This window comes from Lissotriton helveticus, chromosome 7, assembly GCF_964261635.1.
Source record: "Lissotriton helveticus chromosome 7, aLisHel1.1, whole genome shotgun sequence".
In the NCBI taxonomy this organism is placed as follows: Eukaryota; Metazoa; Chordata; class Amphibia; order Caudata; family Salamandridae; genus Lissotriton; species Lissotriton helveticus.
The window spans coordinates 302,112,242-302,131,848 of NC_136068.1; positions in this window are offsets into that span (position 1 = coordinate 302,112,242).

Sequence of the window (19,607 nt, forward strand, 5' to 3'; positions counted from 1 at the left end):
TCAATTGAATAATATCAACTTAATTTTTTTTTTACTTAACTGAATAAATTATATCAAGGTATTTTATTGTTGTTATTTTAAAATGAATAAACTGTTTTTTTCGAACCGTAAACCATACATAAAAGGGGCAGATTTATCTTTGGATTGTGTAACCCTCATATAATGCAAAGCGACGCAAGGTCAACACAATGCGTAAATCAGATTTGCAAATCCATGCAAGGTGACGTTGCATGGCCCTGCATGGCTTGTTAAATCCAGAGTAACTCAAGGGAGCAAAAGCCTTGCACTACTCTGTACCATGCAGGCATTACATGGGTGGAACATGGTTATTCCTACAAAATCACCCATGTATGGCACATTCGCAGATTTACCAAGAACCTGAAACCTGGGATTGTGTCAAAATTGTATGCCATCCCGACAGAGGTGCTACTGGGAGAAATATCTTTACTTCTCCTCACTGTTTCCTCTTTCTAAGTGTGCTGCCTCTAAGGATTGTTTTTGTGTAGGATGTTGTCTCTTCTTGCACAAAAACAATCCTGCCTGTAATTCAGGCACCCTTGCACACTAACGCAAGGGTGTCTGTGTTTGGCGCTAGGCTGTCACAAGTGCCCCAGTGCAAGGAGAGAGCAGGAATGCACCATATCTTGACAGATATGGCAGATTCCTGCCCTCTCTGTTTGATGTGGAGCATTAAATCAAATTGTCTTGCTGCGTTGCGCTGTGCCAAATAATGATAAATCTGCCCCTGCCGATGTCCAGGGCTCTTAGAGTTAAATGTCTCCCTCCCTCACCTTGTGCTCTACCTCTTAATTTGTCTTGTTCTCTCCCCTTCTCGTTTCTATTTGTCTCCATGCCTCTCTTTCTTTTCGTTCCTTCTGCTTTATCACCACCTTTCTCTATCACTTTCTGTCTCTGACTCTCATCCGTCTAATATTCTTTCTCTCCTCTGTCTCCTTCTCTCTTTGTCTCCCTCACTTTTCTCTATATCGTTTTCTAATGTTGTTCTGTAGCCTCTCCATTCCCTGACTATTTTGTGCATTTTCTGACAAGCTCTCCCCTCCTACCTCTCTCTCTTATACAGCTCTACCTTTTTTTGAGTCAATATTCACATTGAAACAAGCAACACTTTCAGTCCCAGCATTCATTATGCAAAGAATGTCTGAATATATTGCACGTGACATAGGGCCACCTGACAACTATAGAAGAAGCATCTTGCTTCCTGAGAGTCATTTGTTGCATATTGCAGCAAACTAGGGGCCAGATTTGACAAAGTGTCACCAGCACAGCAGCCAAAAATACTGTGCTGCATTGCATGACAGGCACAGAGCAGGAAAGTACCGTATGTACAGAGATTTGGCCCTCTCCTCCGTTTTCTCTAACGCCGACACAGAATTTTGCTCCTGCCACACACCTTTGCTCCATTTTGCAAGGGTGTGTGCATGAGTCTAGCATAGGTTTTGTACTGGAAAGGTTCCCTGTTCTTGGCACTGCCTTCTATAACTCAGATACTAGAGCTAATGAGCGTACTGTTTGAAATTATACATGACAAACATGCTTCTAGACCTGGCTACTTCAATTTGATAACCAAGGAAAATAGTTGCTGCTCATACACCAGGTGCACCTTGAAGAGAAGAATATTTAAGGATTTCTGTAACTAAATCAAAGAGTGAAAGAGATGGATAGTTGCTGGAAGAGTGTTTCAGAGTTCAGGACTAGAGAAAGTAAATAATATATTTATTGTTTCACCTTTTGTGGCTATGGCTGTGGCCATAGATAGGCAAGATTTTATTTTTGTACGACATGCCTTAAATATTGATATCTTGTTGGCAAGGTAAGAAGTCTATTCCAGGTTAGGTGTCTGGGTTCAGTATGATGTGAGCACCTGTGTTATAGACTCATTACCGTGTCAGTAAGGTGTCTATGGATATCTACATTAATCGAGCACTCTATGGACCAACTCTATATTATATCTGCCCACATTTTATATAGCGTGTTGCTGTGGGTGTAAAACATGAATGGAGTTCCCACTTTCTCAGGAAAACCAGAGGGTAAGTGCCCTACGCATACCATTAAAGTGTGAAACTGAACAGTGTACAATATGTTCTATTATTGAGTGCAATAATAGAAGCAATATGGAAATACTCACATTTACTGTTCTTAATAAAGGTCATTAAATCAGTATGTTAATGAACATTACACATCAATAATGCATCTGAAAATCGGGTGCATCGTTTAAATAAAAACAACGCATTTAATCAACATGCATATATCCTTTCAGCATGCATGCCAAAGGTAATATAAGATATTGTTTCTTGAATAAATAACCTCTCTAGATTATTCTATCATATAAATCTACAATTCATAAAATAATCAAATATTTCTCTTTGTACTAATCTAATTAACTGTCAGCTTCTCTCAGTAATGCATATAATAAAATTAATTTGCACTTTCTTGCTGCATTCCTCTCTCAAAGCCTCTATGCATTTTTCTTATCACTGGGGATGTAAATATAGAAAGCTACTTTCCTATGCAGCAATTTAATAACACTATTAAATCTAAATAATAAAGCTGTTGTCACTCATTTCATTTACTCAACAACACATTATCTGTTATTTAATCTTTCCCTCTGCAGACTCCTAGAAATGTTTGCTTGTTCCTTTCAAATAATGCAATTATCATCTTTTTTTGGAACTTTCAGAAAGCTATTTCATAAAATAGATTTTACTTTCCTTATGACTCTTTGGAGAGTTCTTGAACATCTTGCATAAGAGATCACATTTATGCCTTTGTCCCAACTATTTTGATAGGTCATTGATCCCAACAATTGCATCAGACAGCAAACCTTTTTTGAACCCAGTGATGACAAAATACTGCATTCTAACAGCTTGTGACTGAACCTTCTATCTCGATTACAGTTAGCAGCAAAGTGATGGTATCGCTGTCTCTCTTGCTCTATCTATCTCTCTCCCTATGTTATGTTATGTTATTTGAGTCTTGATATAGCGCTCGACTCGTCTCGGCGGGACATCTCGGCGCTTGAAAGGCAGGTACATGGGTAGAGGCAGCATTAAAACAGCCAGGTTTTAAGGTGTTTTTTAAATTCAGGTAGACTTGGACATGCACGGATAAACAGAGGAAGTTCGTTCCAGTGAATTGGGCCAACATCAGAAAAGGCTCTACCTCCATATTTATCTCTCTCTCTCTCTCTCTCTCTCTCTCTCTCTCTCTCTCTCTCTCTCTCTCTCTCTCTCTCTCTCACACTCTCTCCTGTCCATCCCCCCCCTCTCTCTCTCTCTCTCTCTCTCTCTCTCCCTCTCTCTCTCCTGTCCATCCCCTCTCTCTCTTTCTCTCTCTCTCTCTCTCTCTCCCTCTCTCTCTTTCTCTCTCTCTCTCTCTCTCTCTCTCCCTCTCTCTCTCCTGTCCATCCCCTCTCCCTCTTTCTCTCTCTCTCTCTCTCTCCATGCCTGCTTCTCTTTTTTTCTGCTCAGACCACATTGTTTACTAGCTTTGTGGGGTTTCTTTCATATGCAGGCTCTGCTGGGTTCCAACCATCTCTGGTCAAGTATTACCCTGAAAAGGTGTTTTTCTTCACATACAGTTGATGCTATTTTTAATTCTCCTGAATTTCAATGTTAGATGTGCTTATACCACTGTCATCTGCCACCGAGGGGAAAGCACATTTACATGCCCCATGGATCAGTCAAGAACTCCTAGTGCAGAAGAAAAGCTGTAAATACTTGGAGGAAGTTTGAAGTAAGCACTAAAATCAGGAAGACATAATTAAGTATTGAGAAGCTATTAAGAAGTATCATAGGGGATGATGAGAAGCCCACTTAGTCTTTTATGCAGCAAAAATTGACAGTGCTCACAATTCTTCAAAATAGTTTTTGTCAGCTTTTTCAAATATTCAAGACTCTGACGGACCCATCCCACCTGACACCGCGACCTCCTCTTTCGTAAGTTAAATACTATGAACTTGCTGATTCTCTTCTATAGGTAGTTTGCTGACAACTATGCCTCCTTTGATGGTTTGACGGAAGAGGATATGTCTACTGCTCCAGTCTCTTCTCTACAGCCAACATTATCTCCTTTTAGCCTTGTAGATGGAGCAAATTTGTAGGCTCTTTTGAATTCTACAAAGACGGGTTCCCCTTCGGACCCGGCATCTCTGTAGATTCTCAAAATGTGTAGTTCCATTCTTTCTCCTGTTTTGATCATTCTTCTGAATATGTCTATTGTGAAAGCCATTGTTTCCACGATGTGGAAACATGCTAAGATTGTCCCTCTGCTTAAAAAGTCTTTCTTGGCTAGATCTAAGATTGAAAACTATTGGTTGATTTAGCTTCTGCCTTAATCTGTGACAATTCTTGAAAAGCATGTAACCTTTCAATTATCTAAACATCTAGACTCAGGCAATCTTCTTCATATGTCTCAGTCAGGAGTCTGTCCCAGTCACAGTACAGAATCCTCTCTCCCTGGGGTTACAGAGAATCTTAGAATAATCTTGGATATGGGAGGAACTGAAGCCCTTATCCTTTTGGATTTGAGTGTGACCTTCATTACTGTTCCCCACTCTGTGCTTCTTAGCAGAGTTGTGGAATGAAGGAGCCATGGTACGACCCTTCAATTGTTCCACTCATTTTTGCACCCTCACTCTTTTCAAGTTACTTTGAAATCATACTTTTCTACTGCATGACAGATGCCCTTCAGAATCCAACAGGGTCCTCTCTGAGTCCCATACGCCCTTTGGCGGACATTGTGGAGGCTTTCAGTCTTACTTTCTTTTCTTATGCTGATGACACGAAGATTGTCATCTCCTTGTCTGCAGTTGAGGACAGCATTCCTCCCAAATCTTAGACCATGTCTTGTCACTGTGGCTCAATGAATGGGATAAACTGATTAAAACTGTATTAAAACAGAAGTCATTGTAATGGAAAACCAGCTGCATTTTTGTAACCAACAATGGTGGCCAGAAGAGCCAGGGGTCACTTCCTAATCCAAAATAGGCTGTTAAAGACCTTGGAATATAGCTGTATATCAAGCTTATGATGGACTATTAGTTAAATAGGGTATCAACAGTCTGTTGTGGCTTCTCAGATGCCTGAGGAAGATTCTTTGGCTCCTGCCCATGTCCACCCAAAGGACACATGTCCAAGCGCTCATAATTTCTTTGCCTAGATTATGGCAATGTGCTCTACTTGTGGGCTTCTAATTCTTCTTTTTCATGTTCTGATGCATGTTTCTGTTCCTATCCAGCTTTGGAATCTTCATTTGCTCATTATTGATAAGCGTATTATGTTAAAAGCGTTATGCTTTATGCATAAAGCCATGACTAAGATAAGACCCCAGCATCTAAGGATCTTGTGCACCTGAGCCTTCCTAATCATCCTCTATTCTCATGTTGCCAGTACTTAGCACTGATCCCACAAGTAAATTTAGTAAGACAAGGAGGTCGCTCATTTAAATATATTGGGCCTGAACATTGGAACTTTCTGCCCCCTTATTTAAGGCTTTGTACCTCTACTGAGAGTTTACCCAGGCAGTTGAAGACCTGTTTATTCTGGGCACCACAATAACTCAGTTTTGCCCCCATTGAATTTGAGCGAATTACTGTCTAGCCAGTTGACTATATCACTTACAGTTATGAAAAGAGACCAGAGCGTCCAGTTTGTTGCTTTCCATGGACAAGACCAGCTCTGCTTCATCAGCGTAATTCACCAGGCATTTGTTGTGGGACTTGATGATAGTTATGTGGGGTTTCATATAAATGGTAAAGAGGATCAGACTGAGTGCTGATCTTTGTGGGACTCCATGCTTATTGATTTTAAAGTCAGAGCAGTGTGGAGGCAGCGGGACCGCTTGACAGCGATCTAGACAAGTAGGAACCTATCCAGTTCAGTGCATTCCCACTGTTCCCATTCCTAGCTTGTATTGCCGGTAGTGTCTTATGGTTCACTGTATCCCTGATAGATCAAGCAATATCAGTACCGCTGATTGGCGGCTATCCACCCTAATCTGGTGTTTGTCGATGGTCAGGATCAGGGCAGATTCTGTGCCATTTCCTGGTCTGAATCCAAACTGCTCCTCCCCCAGGAGATTTTGGTCTTCCAGGTAATGGGAGAGTATTTTACTCACAAAGTGTTCTAAAATGTTAACCGGAAAAGGCAGAAGCAATATTGGCATATAGTTACTGAAGAACAAAGGGTCCATGAAAGGTTTCTTCAGCGGGGGATAACTATAGCCTTTTTTCATGCCCGTGGAACTGTGCCAGCTTTTAGTGACTGGTTGCATATTTTACATATTGGGTTGAACAGTTAGAGTACTATGTCTTTCCAAACTCTGTGTAGTAGCAGGTCTAGGGCTGACCCAGAAGTGGTGGACAGTGCTAGTGCTTTGACGCTCTCATCAATCATAGGTTCAAAGGCATCTAGCTTACTGATGTGGCTGGCAGGAGGGTCTATACAGCCAGAGATTGTGAATTATTGAGAGGTCCCTATATCTTCCATTATCTTTTTGATCTTATTATCAAAGAAGTCTGACAGATTATCGCATAGATGTGAGGGTTTATATATAGCAACTGAATCCTCTTTCCATACCATACCTTTTCTAACGTAATTGTTCCCCTTTGTAACTAATTTGAAGGCATGAAGCAGGTATGAGATGCTTGCAGCAGCACAAAGGCGTCTGGTCTCCCTACACTCTCTGTCTTCAGCTACCCTCTCCCTGAAGCCATTGCTTCTTTCATCATTTATTACCATCTTTATGATGACATGCCCAGCTTTCCAACTACTTTTCCTCTTTTACTACAATACTTCAAGATCCTATTTCTTCCTCTCTATGTGGAAAAATACAGTGAACGCCTAAACTGTTTAAAATTGAAATTGTTTTTTCCCCATAGATTTTCACTACTCCATCCCTCCACTTTCTTGACACTTCTTCACAACTTTTTCTCTCTCCTGAGCTGCCAACTTGATAAAATGTTATACTGCTTGATGAGGGATGGGGCTTTAGAGAGGCAGTGCTTTGTGCCAAGACCAGCCTGAGGCACTTTGACTAACCACTTTCTCCATCCATCAGAAAAAATCAAAGCTGTTGACGCTTCTGCCCATGTCTTGGGGAAGTTTTACATGATGGAATGGACATCAACTGCACAGAGTCTCAACTTAATCATCTGGTAATCTGGTTTGTGCAGAGGCTTCCAATCAATTGTGTGATCACCATGTGATATCTGCTCCTTGCTGGGTGACAGTGTGAAGGGATTCGACAATGTGAGATACAAAATAGCACTTTATGAGGTGGAAGCACTTTCTTTCCATCTACTTGATATCCTGGCATAATGTCCAACTGCAGTTTTTAATCTTCGCATCACATCCCCCAAATTCCAATGCCCCTTGCCTTTTCTTGACAATCTATGCCCAAGAAATGTATTCTCACCCAGATTCCTTCCTGCTTTGACCATTGTTCTGCCCTACTCACTGTTCCACCACCTTACTTACCGGCTCCTCCTAAATCTATTTTAAAAATTCAGATTTCCATCTTCGTCTTGAAATTCCATGCTTGACTTTCTCCTCACCACAGTCCCCTTTTTCTTTCCATCTTCAATTTTGTTGTGTCTGTATAGTCTTTAAAGTTACCTACTGTATGAACTCAACCATATCTTAAATCGTAAATCATACGTTCTCATATAGCGCCTTTTCACCGTAAGGTCTCAAGGCGCTTGCTTTGGGAACCCGTCCTGGCCTTTCCCTGCGAGATTACCCCTACTGGGCATCTCCAAGGTGAAGACCAGGCATCCCATCGCGGTGGGGCCGTAGTGGAGATTAAGCAAGCTATTGCCCAGAGTTGCAGAGTGTGAACCCACGATTCGAGTAGGCACCGAGGCGAGAATTATCGAGTTCGTGGACATTTTGAGCTCAAGACCCTGCCGCGTCGGGGATTGAGCCCTGGTCCCGGGTCTGACCTCTGCATCAGGGACTGCCTCCTCTAACCGGTGAGCCACATAAGGGTCTTATGACCCTCTTACATCTCTATCCTCCTTCTTTCATACATCTTTATACTCCTTCTTTGATGCTGTGCTCTTCTTTTGGGTTTCAGGTTGTTTCATCCGCCTTTGTTTGCCATGGAGAGACAATGCAGCTATACACCACGGGCCTCCGCACTTGAGGCGGTGGTCTCGTAGTCGTAGGGAATCTCCACACTCGAGCCATAATTACCGCAATGAGAATTCTCTTTTCAGAGATTCCGCCCGGAGTGCGGAGACTCCCCACGACTGTGGGGCCTACGCCACGAGTGCAGAGGCCCTTTGTGAATCAGGCCCTAAGTTTTTATTACTCCATATACTTGGTTGAAATCAGGAAACATTGGCCTTTGTCAAATCTGCTACACAAAGGGGCATATTATCAAGGGCCTTATCTCCGCTATTTTGGCTTTTAAAGCCAAAAAGATAATATTTTTTCGCCCTATTTGCAAGCCAGTGCTAACATGCATTGGCGCATGTTATCAGCCGTTTTGCAGATGCCTCGCTTTGCATCTCTAATGAGATGCAAAGTGGGCGTCACTGGGCGTACCCCTGATGGACTACCTTGTAAATTATCATCAAATGCACAACACGATATTTACAAGGTGGCCCTCAGAATTTTAGCAGACGTTAGTTTTTGGCAAAAACCGTGGTTTTTACCGAAAACTAATGTCTGCTAAAATCATGACTACTGTATGTTGACAATGGGAGGTGGATTGATGTGTTACGACCACAGGGTCGTATCATCAAGCATATCGCCGTTTTGCAGGGAACATCGCGGGAAAGCCAGTGATGTTCCCTGCAAAACCGGCAATTTCCCCGCTATTACAAAATTATATATTGTTCTTGAGTTATGCGTTGATGATAACGCGCTAACTCAGCGATTTAATGCAGCGATACCCGGCGTTAGGGAAATCAGCGCTAGGCGAGCTGGGCGATAATTATTGCCCTTCGTTGTTGATATGCCCCTTCGTCCCATAAGTTGGACCTCATGGATCTGTATATCTCCGCTAGAAAACACTGAAAAAATCTGAATTAAAATCATATGTATACACACCACTGCAATGCCTCGGATTTTGCACAACCCCCTGTGAGTTTAGACCCAATCCAATTGTTTTGCTATTCTTGCTTTACTGTAGAACTACCTCCCTCTTTCTGCACACTCCCTGCACTTTTTTCTATTTACCTTGAAATCTCATTTCCTTCTTGAAGCATTCGCCAGGAGCTTCTAATCTTCCGTCTTGCATCAGTGAGTCACGTTTATGTGCACCTTTGTTATACTAATTTTTATGTACCTATGTTGAGGTGTGTTTTTTTATTCTCCGTACAGCACTTAGGGCCAGATGTAGGTAATCCAGATTTACCGATTCCAAAATACCGAATTTTACCGATTCGGTATTTCAGAATCGGTAAATGGGATGTAGGTATTTATTCCATAAATTTTACCGAATCTGTAAGATTCGGTAAATACCGAATCAGTATTTACCGATTCAGTAATTCCCATTCATTCTTATGGGCCTGGAGGCCCATAGAAATGAATGGGAAGATTCGGTAAAAGGGGGAACACATTCAAGGGTTGCAGGGTGTCACTTTGACACCCTATTGCACCACTGAATCGTGCATGTGTGCACATGTGGCACACATACATGCCCTAAGGGCATGTATGTCTGCCACATGGCACAGTTAAAAAAGCACAAAATTGCTTTATTTTAAGGTTTTCGATATTTACCACCAACTTGTAGTTGGTGGTAAATACCGAATCCTTAAATGAGGAATGCACTCACTTAAGTGCTCCCTACATTCAGGATTTGGTAAATTACCGATTCAGTATCTTAAGGTTTCGGTAATTTATTGATTTCTTAAATTACCGATTCAGTAAATTACCGAATCCTTCAATTTGGCCTCCTACACCTCACAAGCCGAATACCGGTCGGTAACGGCCGAAATTCAGTAAAATTGATGCAGCGTGGGCGGAGCGGCTGCGGCGTGACGAAACCGCTCCGTCATTAGCACAGCGCACCCGTGGCTCGTGAGGGAGTGGTTCCGTCACGGGCATGGAACAGATTAAGAAATGTGGTTGAGGATTTAGCCAGACATGTTACTGAAGAAGCAAACCGTCACAGGCTGCCAAGTTGACACTCTTCATTGCTGAAATCTCAAAATGAGAACACCCGAGCAGAAGAGTTAATAGACCTCACCCCTGATAAAAACATAATTGAGAAAACCATCATCAAAGCAAATCAAAGCCTTTGAAATGAAAATCTGCTGAAGGTAATACAACACTCGGAGGGAATGGTTACACATGCAGAGACTCAAAGCTGTAACGACATGAAAGTAGCATCTGCTGAGCGGCAAACAAAGAGGTTCTTTCCCTGAGCCAGAGACCTTTTACAGTAGGGGCCATACTCTTATTGGACACCATGAGGATCCTTTATAGGCGCCAACACTTACAGCCATTATGAAGGGTTTCCTTTTAATTTGCGGTTAGCTTTACCACCAAGGGCTGAGTTAAACATGATAATGCATGAGGGATTTTGCTATAAAGTATCACTGAGAACAAGAATACCATGCAACAATTCTCTCCTCTTGCTGTCTACAGGGAGTCCCATTTATCCAGACTTCAGAATAACCCTAATCATGCTTGGCTTTTGCAGGAATAACAATGCATTCCTGTTCCTAATTCTTTGTAAATTGAACACTCAGGTCCTGCAGATGTCTACCTTCAGCTCAAAGTAAGTTGCAGAACAGACTGGATATTTGCTATTGATGGGCATGAGCCAAGCTGTTCATGCCAGCCATGTTTGGGCCCAGTTCATAAACATTTTGCTGTGACTTATTGTTGTGGTACTTCTGAAATACTGCTAGAATTCAGGAGTAGGCCAGGAATAGTCCAGGCCCTGTTTATGAGTGGCCCAATATTAGGCGCAATATTTATAGCATCTGATAAATAACGATGCCCTGGGGATGATTATCATCTGTGGGAAATAACACCTATTATACATTATACCCCAGTAGTGGCAGATGACATGGAAATTGTGGTTCTGACCACACTAAAATCTGCTATGTCAACGTAATTGCTTTGCCTTTTTTCCAGGTTAAATTCCAGCTCGTTTGACCGGCTGAAAGTCTTTGCAGGTTGTATGTTATCACACTCTATAGTTAGCGGGTACAGAAAAGTCTTCATCACTTACACTTTCAAACCCTGTGGAAACAGGATTTGCAAAGGAGTCTGAATTTTATGGGTAAGAGTGAGGGCTCAAGAGTAGGTAACACCTGCTCACAACAAAATCTGTGTGACTTGCCCGGTTTATTAGGTCGAGCATGGGCAGCGCATGCGCTGCTCGGCGAGGCATGCTTTGTTGGAGTATGGCTTGGAAGCTCTGCCCACTCTCCGCCCATTTTTGTCATTGGCTTGTGTCATTGTCCTTCATAAATGCTGGCTCCTGATTCAGTTATAGGCTTGTTAGACCCTCCTTAGTACCGCCTTGTCTTCATTTGTAACCTCCCATGAGGACTGGCCCTTTTACTTCTGTTGCTACATGGTGTGTCCTATTTACTCCGTAAGCACTACTTTCTTTTTCATACGTTTCTCGTACTGCAGACAAGACATGCTTTCCTGCAGCATTCAGCGTGCCATTGCGCTTTCACTTTCCAACAGCCCAGGACACCCTTTTGATGTTTTTAAAAATGTAATCACCTGCCCCTCCCGTACCCTCCTCCCAGCTGGGCCTCCAGAGAGAGCAAGCCTGACTGAGCTCCCTTGCCATACCTGCCTCTGGCCTTGCAGCACTGTGCCAGACACAGCAGGCACTCTCCCTCCCCATGCTCTAGCACACACGGTTGGGACGGAAAGGGAGTACTGGAGAAAACAGCTGTAGCCCTTCTCTGGCTCCGAAGACCGCTTTTTAGCGCTCATCACAAATCCCCCTTTCCTGGTTTCTGCCTGGAATGGCTTCACCCACAGCCGTGGCCCGTGGAGGGAGTTTCGGTAGGGCAGAGAGGCGGGGTGGGGAGGGGCAGGGTGGGGGGTGCTAAAAACCGGAGTATGGATAATTGAAGGTAAGTAAACAATTTAATCAATAAAACGAATTTCGTAGCGCGCCCTGCATCGCAAAATGCGATGCAGGGTGCGCTACGAAATTCGTTTTATTTATTAAATTGTTTACTTACCTTCAATTATCCATACTCCGGTTTTTAGCACCCCCCACCCTGTCCCTCCTCCGCCCCGCCTCTCCGCCCCACCATAACTCCCTCCACGGGCCGTGGCTGTTCACCCAGTCTCCACTAAGCTTGTAACAAGCATTTGCAATGCAATAGGTTTCGCATTTGCGAGAGTTTAAGCTATTTTCATTGTAAATGACAATGCTTTTTATTTATGTTTTAAAAAGGAACACATTAATAAAAGGCTTTGTCATTTAACAATGCCAATAGCTCAAAGTCTCGCAAATGCGAGACCTATTGCATTGCAAATGCTTGTTTAAAATCCTGCATGGAACACTGGTCCTAAGTGTCTTTGCTCTTGATTACATAAAAAGGACCTCTAGGGATAAATCACTACTTTGCTGAGATTGTAGCTCATCCAAGATTATTACCAAAGATTTTTGCAACTGTGCATTACTATTAGCAGTACTGAAATACCATTGGAAGTGAAGTGAATACTACAGGGATAATTACTGTTGGCGGAAAAAATGCAGCCCCTTTAAACTCATATTTCTATCTAGTCAGCAGCTAAAGAAGTATCACTGAGGGTATAATTGAGCCCAAGAAGGAAAATATAAATGTATATTTTTGGGACTGGAGTAGGATCCAACCACAACATCCTGTTCTGTCTCATTGTCTACATTTTAGTGGCCATATATAGCCAACACTTCATACTGCACAGTCTGGCAATGGCTTTTATTTATTTTTAAATCAACCCATAGGGGATCTTACTCTGGATAATATCTTTCAAAAGTTCCCAATAGTATTTTGTATATTTACGGGATGTTTAGCAGTGATGCAGTTACCACCAGCAGTTGTAAATTTACCTCAAATGATTATTTTATCCCTGGCACTATGGATTTTACTGGTTTGAAGTATTTTCTTCTCCCTTAACGGGTGGTATTTACAGCTGACAGAGAATGTTAAGGGATATTGCTATCACATTTTCTGGAATAAAGTTCCCAATTAAATGCTGATTTAAATTAATGCATGTAACCATTACTAAATACATAAATAAAAGAAGAAGGCTAATTATTTTAACAAACTTTCCACCTTAACAACACTAACACCTCAGCTTACAGAACAACAAATCTATTGCTTTACAAAGCAATGTTCTAAATTTCTCTCCACTGGTTATACAATACCGTGCTCACTCTAAAAATGAAATCATATTTGTCTTGTAGCTTCACCGAGAGAAGATACTCATACCAGGCATACATACTACAGTGTAGCTCTTAAATGTTATTTTGCTTTTATTGTATCTTAGTTTTTTTTCTAAGGCACTGGAAACCACCCCATGGAAGTTAGGTAAATGAGAGGAAAAGACAAAAGCAAATATAAATCAAAATATCCTGGAAGCTGAGGTATGTGGAGTCTGCTGAGAACGGTGTGATGGACCTGTGGATACAGGCATCCAAAAATGACCTCAGATGACCAGCCTTGACAAAGAACAAAAACTCCTTTGGAGAGTATGTGGGTAGTGGCAGTCCATTCTGGGCATCTGACTAAAAGAATGATTGGATGGAAGTTTCAGTTTGAATGTAGGTGAACTTGCCAAATTCCTAGGGGAAGAAGTATGTCTTTAAGGTTCTCCTGAATTTGAAATAATCATTTTCCAGTGTTAGATGTTAATTTAGAGAGTTCCAGAGAGAAAGAAAAAGTCCCAAGTACTCACCAATCGAGCTCCAGATGTGTAGGGTTGAATCAGAAGAGTAGTCAGTAGATGTAATAGAGTACACTGGAAGCTTCTGGTTTGTAGAAAAAGATCAAAAAGATTGTGCAAGGAAATTGTGGGCCTCATTTACAACAGTTTGACGCAGGGCTGCGCTGCACGTCACTTTGCAGCGCTGCCCTGCGTCAAAAGAAAAGGGCAGGAATGCACTGTGTCTGTGAGATACAACGCATTCCCGTCGTCTTTCACTGCGCTAGTGCACAAGTGGCTGCCGAGCGCCAACTCAGGCACCCTTAGACAATGGCACTAGGGGGCCTGCATTGAAATCAGTTCGTTTTTTTCAGGAACGGACACCTTCCTTCACAAAAACACCTGTTACGCCACCCCTGGGAGGCACGGGCTTTTGTTCCATTTCCAGATTTACAACATTTTGTACATCTTTGAATGTGTAAAAAACCATAGGCATTGAGTGGGAACACCCACCTCAACGCCCATGGCATGCCTCCCCGAGGCAGTGTGAGGCAATGCAGCGACTTGCACTGCGTTGCCTTATGCCATATCCACGAGGCCATGAAAAGCCACGCAGCTTTTGCTTTCCGTGGCCTCGTAGATATGGGTGTGCACTGTGCGCCTCTGGAACATCAAAAAAGTAACGCTCCAGCTGCGCACTGGGCTTGTAAATAAGCCCCTGTGTGAGCAACCATGGAGTGACTTGTGGATGAGAGGATGGCTTTTATAAGTAAATTGGGCTTTAACCGAGAGTCGGTGAAAACACTGTGATAGGATAATATCCTTTCAAGTAACAGAAGAGATTAGCCACACAGTTCTTGACTCTTTGTAGTTTTAAGTGTGACAAGTTAGGAAGACCGGTATATTAGATGCTGCAGTGCTCTAGGCAGGGTTGGACTAGCCTTTATGGCAGTAATGCAGTGCATGTAGGGCTAGTGAGACAGGTCAGTGGGTGGGCCATTTTGTTTTTAGGTCTCGCCTGTCGATGCGCATGCGCATCGAGCTTGCGAGCCTATTGCGGCTTAAACAACTTTTAACTGAGAAGCAAGGAATCGTGGCGATTCCTTGCAGTGCCCGTGACTTTTAAGCTCAATGCGCATGTGCATTGAGCTTAAAAGCGCGTGCACAGCCGCAATCGCCGTCAGCCGCATTCCTCCGACACCTTTTGAAGTGAAGCTTAGCTTCACTTCAAAGGCCCGGCTTCTTAACACCCACATGCCGCTCTCCCGCTCCGCCCCCTCCCCTGCCCGCCTTGTGCATTTCTCCCGACTGACTGTCTGCTCTCTGTAAGCCCGGCTTCTTAACACCCACATGCCGCTCTCCCCGCTCCGCCCCCTCCCCTGCCCGCCGTGTGCATTTCTCCTCCACCCCCTCCCCACAGCAATGCCCTCCGTCTTGTGTTCTCATTCCCGCCACCCTTTTAAATTCAACTGCTTTCAATCCAACAGAAAGCTTTTACCAACGCAGCACTGTAATCCCGTTCAGAGGCCTTACATGTCATCACGTGATTGAGTAATTTCATTCGATGCATTGAAAGGAATTCTGAGGACATTGTAAACCTCAGCTCGGTTTTATTTTATTTTAACTTCAAGAATGCTTTCTGCCGTAGCTGTTTGTTTATAGGACACTTTTGGTGAATCTTATAAACATCCTCTGCCTCTGCCTTTCCTTTGTTGTCGCGCCTCTCACAACAGCCCCTGACCCTCCCACTCCCCCACCACAGAGCGTGTCTCAAGTCCGCACTTTCACGGCCGTGTCTCTTTCACGGCCAATGCTCGTCTTGACATTTTTCGTAGAACATTGAAATATTGCTGTTGGACATTTTTAATTAAAGCATGTGTAAAAATGATAGCAAGACATCTGCATTCATGTAATTTAACCTTAAAAAGCATGGGTCGGCAGGGCCTTGGAAAACGTGCATTATGTGCTCGCTGCATAATATACCGAAAATGGACACATCTACAGATAAATAGACATAAACATACAAGGAGCGTGTCTCTCGGCCGCACTTTCACTTTTACGGCCGTGTCTCTTTCACGGCCATTGCTTTTCTTGACATTTTTCGTAGAACATTGAAATATTGCTGCGACACATTTTCAGCAGAAATGATGGTACACTGCAAGGATCTTATTTCAAAAGACAGCCAGGAGCATGTGATGTGGAGAGAATATCAATTCATATATTTTTAATGTTTGCATCTAAGCGTCATTTAACTGGCATTTTAAGTTTCCTCTTTGTTTATGACAAGAACGGGTTGGAAGTCTGTCTTTGGGAAATCCTCGCTAATGGCAAATTCAGAAATTCAGTTCCTGCAAATATGCAGCCAGCTTCTGTTCACTATCCCACTTCTCATTTTAACACATAATTTTATTTTCTGCAAAAACATATGACAGTATACATTTAATTTCTTCAAAAACGTGTTTAATAACTTTCATTTTTTTATTACAAGTGCACTCGCTCTACACCGCGCCCGTGTGATCTCTCCAGCTGGTGCACAGCAGTGCATTCAAGCCGCTTTCAAGTCATGCAAACATGGGTGGGCCCTGGCGGGAGAAAGTGTGAAGGACGAAATATAACCCTAGCCCTTTCTGCTGAGTCACAACACACTGCTGGAACAGTTGGCAGCATTACCTATCTCTGCTCCTCCACCCTCTCGCTCCGCCCTGAGCAAACCGCGTCAACCATCTGCGAGATGAAGGAGTGTTGCACCCTGCTAGTGTGAAAGCTCCCGAATGCCCTGGTAATTGCTGACTGTTGCTGCTCCTGCACTGTCGCCGTGTACACTGTCACAACAGACGATAACAGTTTATTTCAGGAAGTGCTCACGCATTCACCACCTTTGAACAGCTCAACCCACAACAGACTCACTTTAGATTATGATTGTGATACAACATGGTAGAGTTCTATGCCAGGCTTCACCTCCGGGACAGTTTGTGTGCTCCTCTGCAATTCTGGTTTTGGTCTTTCCTCGCCATCTGCTGCTTGCCCATTCACATCCCTGCCCCCCCCTTCTCTATGTTACTCTTCCAACCAAATGCTTTTTTCCACCATTTGCTTACATCCCGAACACCCATCCCCTCCATCGCTGCTTCCTCTGAGCCTCTTCCCACTGCAAACAAAACAAGCATTGGCATAGCCCACCAGGTCTCGCTTTTGGGACCTTCTAAGTCATTTCTGATGGAGAGAGAGTCATTTTTTTAGACCCCCCACTCTATTCTTTCTCACCCTTTCTCTCTCTTGCTCCTTCTCCCACTCCCATTCCCTCTTCCCCCCTCCTTCCCTCACTCTCTCGCTCTCTTCCTTCTCTCTCTTTCTTTCTCCCCCTCTCTCCTCCCTCCCTCCCTCCCCTCTCTCTCTCTTTCTCTCCCTCCTTCTTACCTCCCCTCTCTCCACCCTCTCTTGCCCCTTCCTTCTCTCTCTCTTGCTCCCTCTCCCCTTCCCTCTTCCCTCCCTCCATCTCTCGGCCCTTCTTTCTCTCTCTCCCTCTTCCCTCCCTCTCCTCTCTCTCTCTCTCTCCCCTTCCTTCTCTCTCTCACCCTCTTGCCTCCCATCCCAACCTCACTCTCCCTCCCCCTTCCTTCTCTTTCTCTCTCCCTCACCCTTCTCCTTTCCTTCTCTCTGTCTCTCGTATATTCAGTGCTTTTCAGGTACATTTGCAAAATATACTTTTGTGACCTCTGTCACATGAAACTAGGGTGATTCTTCTCTTGTAGTTGCTTTCTTGATCTAACATGGTTGTTTTCTGCAGTGAGAAGATAAGAGCGCACGTTCCCCGAATGTCTGAGCTGGGTTCCGGGTCTTCCCGGCTGTGATTGGTTGTAAGGTGGAACACAAACAGAGGCAGAAGTTACACAGTGATGTTTCCCATATGCCGTTAAATGAGAAGGGGATGTTGATGAATAAACACGTTACAAATCTGCCCCACTCCACGCAAATATTCGACAAACACATCGTTTAAATACATAGGGTGAACTTGGGGAGATACTAAAACAAGCACTGGCGTTGCCAATAGGTTTCGCATTTGGAAAGTTGGAGATATTGGTTTTGTAAATGACATTTTATATTTATATATTGTTATTGACAATGCCAATAACGATATATAAATATAAAATGTCATTTACAAAACCAATAGCTCCAACTTTCCTACTGCGAGACCTATTGGCAACGCCAGTGCTTGTTTACTCTTTGTGGGTCTGGTTTATGGGCTTAGGGGGAGTTTTAAATGTTTATTTCCCTAATGTTACCACACAATTTCCTATAGGAAGCACAAATGCATGTAGTCTCCCATATGTTGCAAATAATCTGTACAGCTTGGCTTTACAAATTCAAACCTACAACGATTTGCAAATATGGGCCACTATTTCAGCTATCTCATTCGCTAAAAGGAGGCCACTTTTATTTTGATGTCCAGGCCTTTTTTCACTCCCAGCTGGACCCTGACTGCAGGCACCACGTCACCACAGACAGGATTAAGACAATTTTTTGTGGAAATGGGAGAACACTTTTAGGAAGATTTAAGAGATTTATTTTGGGGGGGGGGGGCGGGCAAAGGATAGCTTGTTATAAAAAATGTGGCATAAATATTTATATTTACCTGCATGTACATGGCGATGAGGGGACGAAATCATCACATGCTGATGAGAGGCTTAATAGATTTACAAAAAGCCAGGCTAAGTTTTCATTTTTTTTCTTAATTTATAGAATTGGTCTTCAATCTAGTGGACATAATAGCAGCGAGTCTAGAAGCCTGGGAGCTGCCACAGAGAAAGTTCTGTTTCTCTTATGAGCTATACATATAATTCAGTCTGGCAATCGACCAGCATTAGCTGAACTATGTTGGCCGCCATGTTTATGCTAGCCATATTTTGACACCACAAAATAAATTGCATAACAAGTTGGACCCTATATGTACTGCCTTAAGCAAATTTGGGAATGCACCAAAATCCAAGGGTAGATGAATGGGAACGCCCACGCTCCACCCAAGGAACACCGACCCCACACTATGTTACTTTTTATTTACTATACCACGCAAAAATCTCAGTAATAACTTACAGCACCCAGTAAATACAGAGTGCCTGGGTATTAGTCTTTACCAGTTGCTCAAATATCTCACCCTTTATTACACATTCTTCTGAATGTTATGTTATGTTAAGTTATTAATACTTGTAGAGCGCGAGATTTCCCCGGAGTGTCCTGGCGCTAAGTACTGATTGCCTGGGAAACATAACATGAGTCTAACAGCAAGAGAAAAGCCATGTCTTAAGGCCTTTACGAAAAGAAATAAGAGCTGGGGCATTTCTGAGTTGGAACGGAAGTTTGTTCCAGGCTTTAGCTGCACAATGAAAAAAAATTCTTCCTCCCCAATTGTTTTTTTTAAGAGGCGGGGTCTGTACAAGTTTAGATCCAGAGGATCTCAATGTCCTCCCTGGAGTGCACCAGGAAAATTTCTTCTGCAAGAAATCCGGACCAATACCTTTGACCGCCTTAAAGACAATAGACAGAGCTTTAAAGCGTGATCTTAACGGAATTGAAAGCCAGTGGAGTTTTTTAAGATCTCCCTTGACCGAAGTGAACCTTGATGTTCCGGACAGCACTCTAGCTGGACCAATTGCAACCTGTTCAGATGTTGTTCTTGAACATTAAGATATAAACTGTTGCAATAGTCGAGACGCGACATTATGAGTGCTGTCACCACAGTCCTTAGATTGT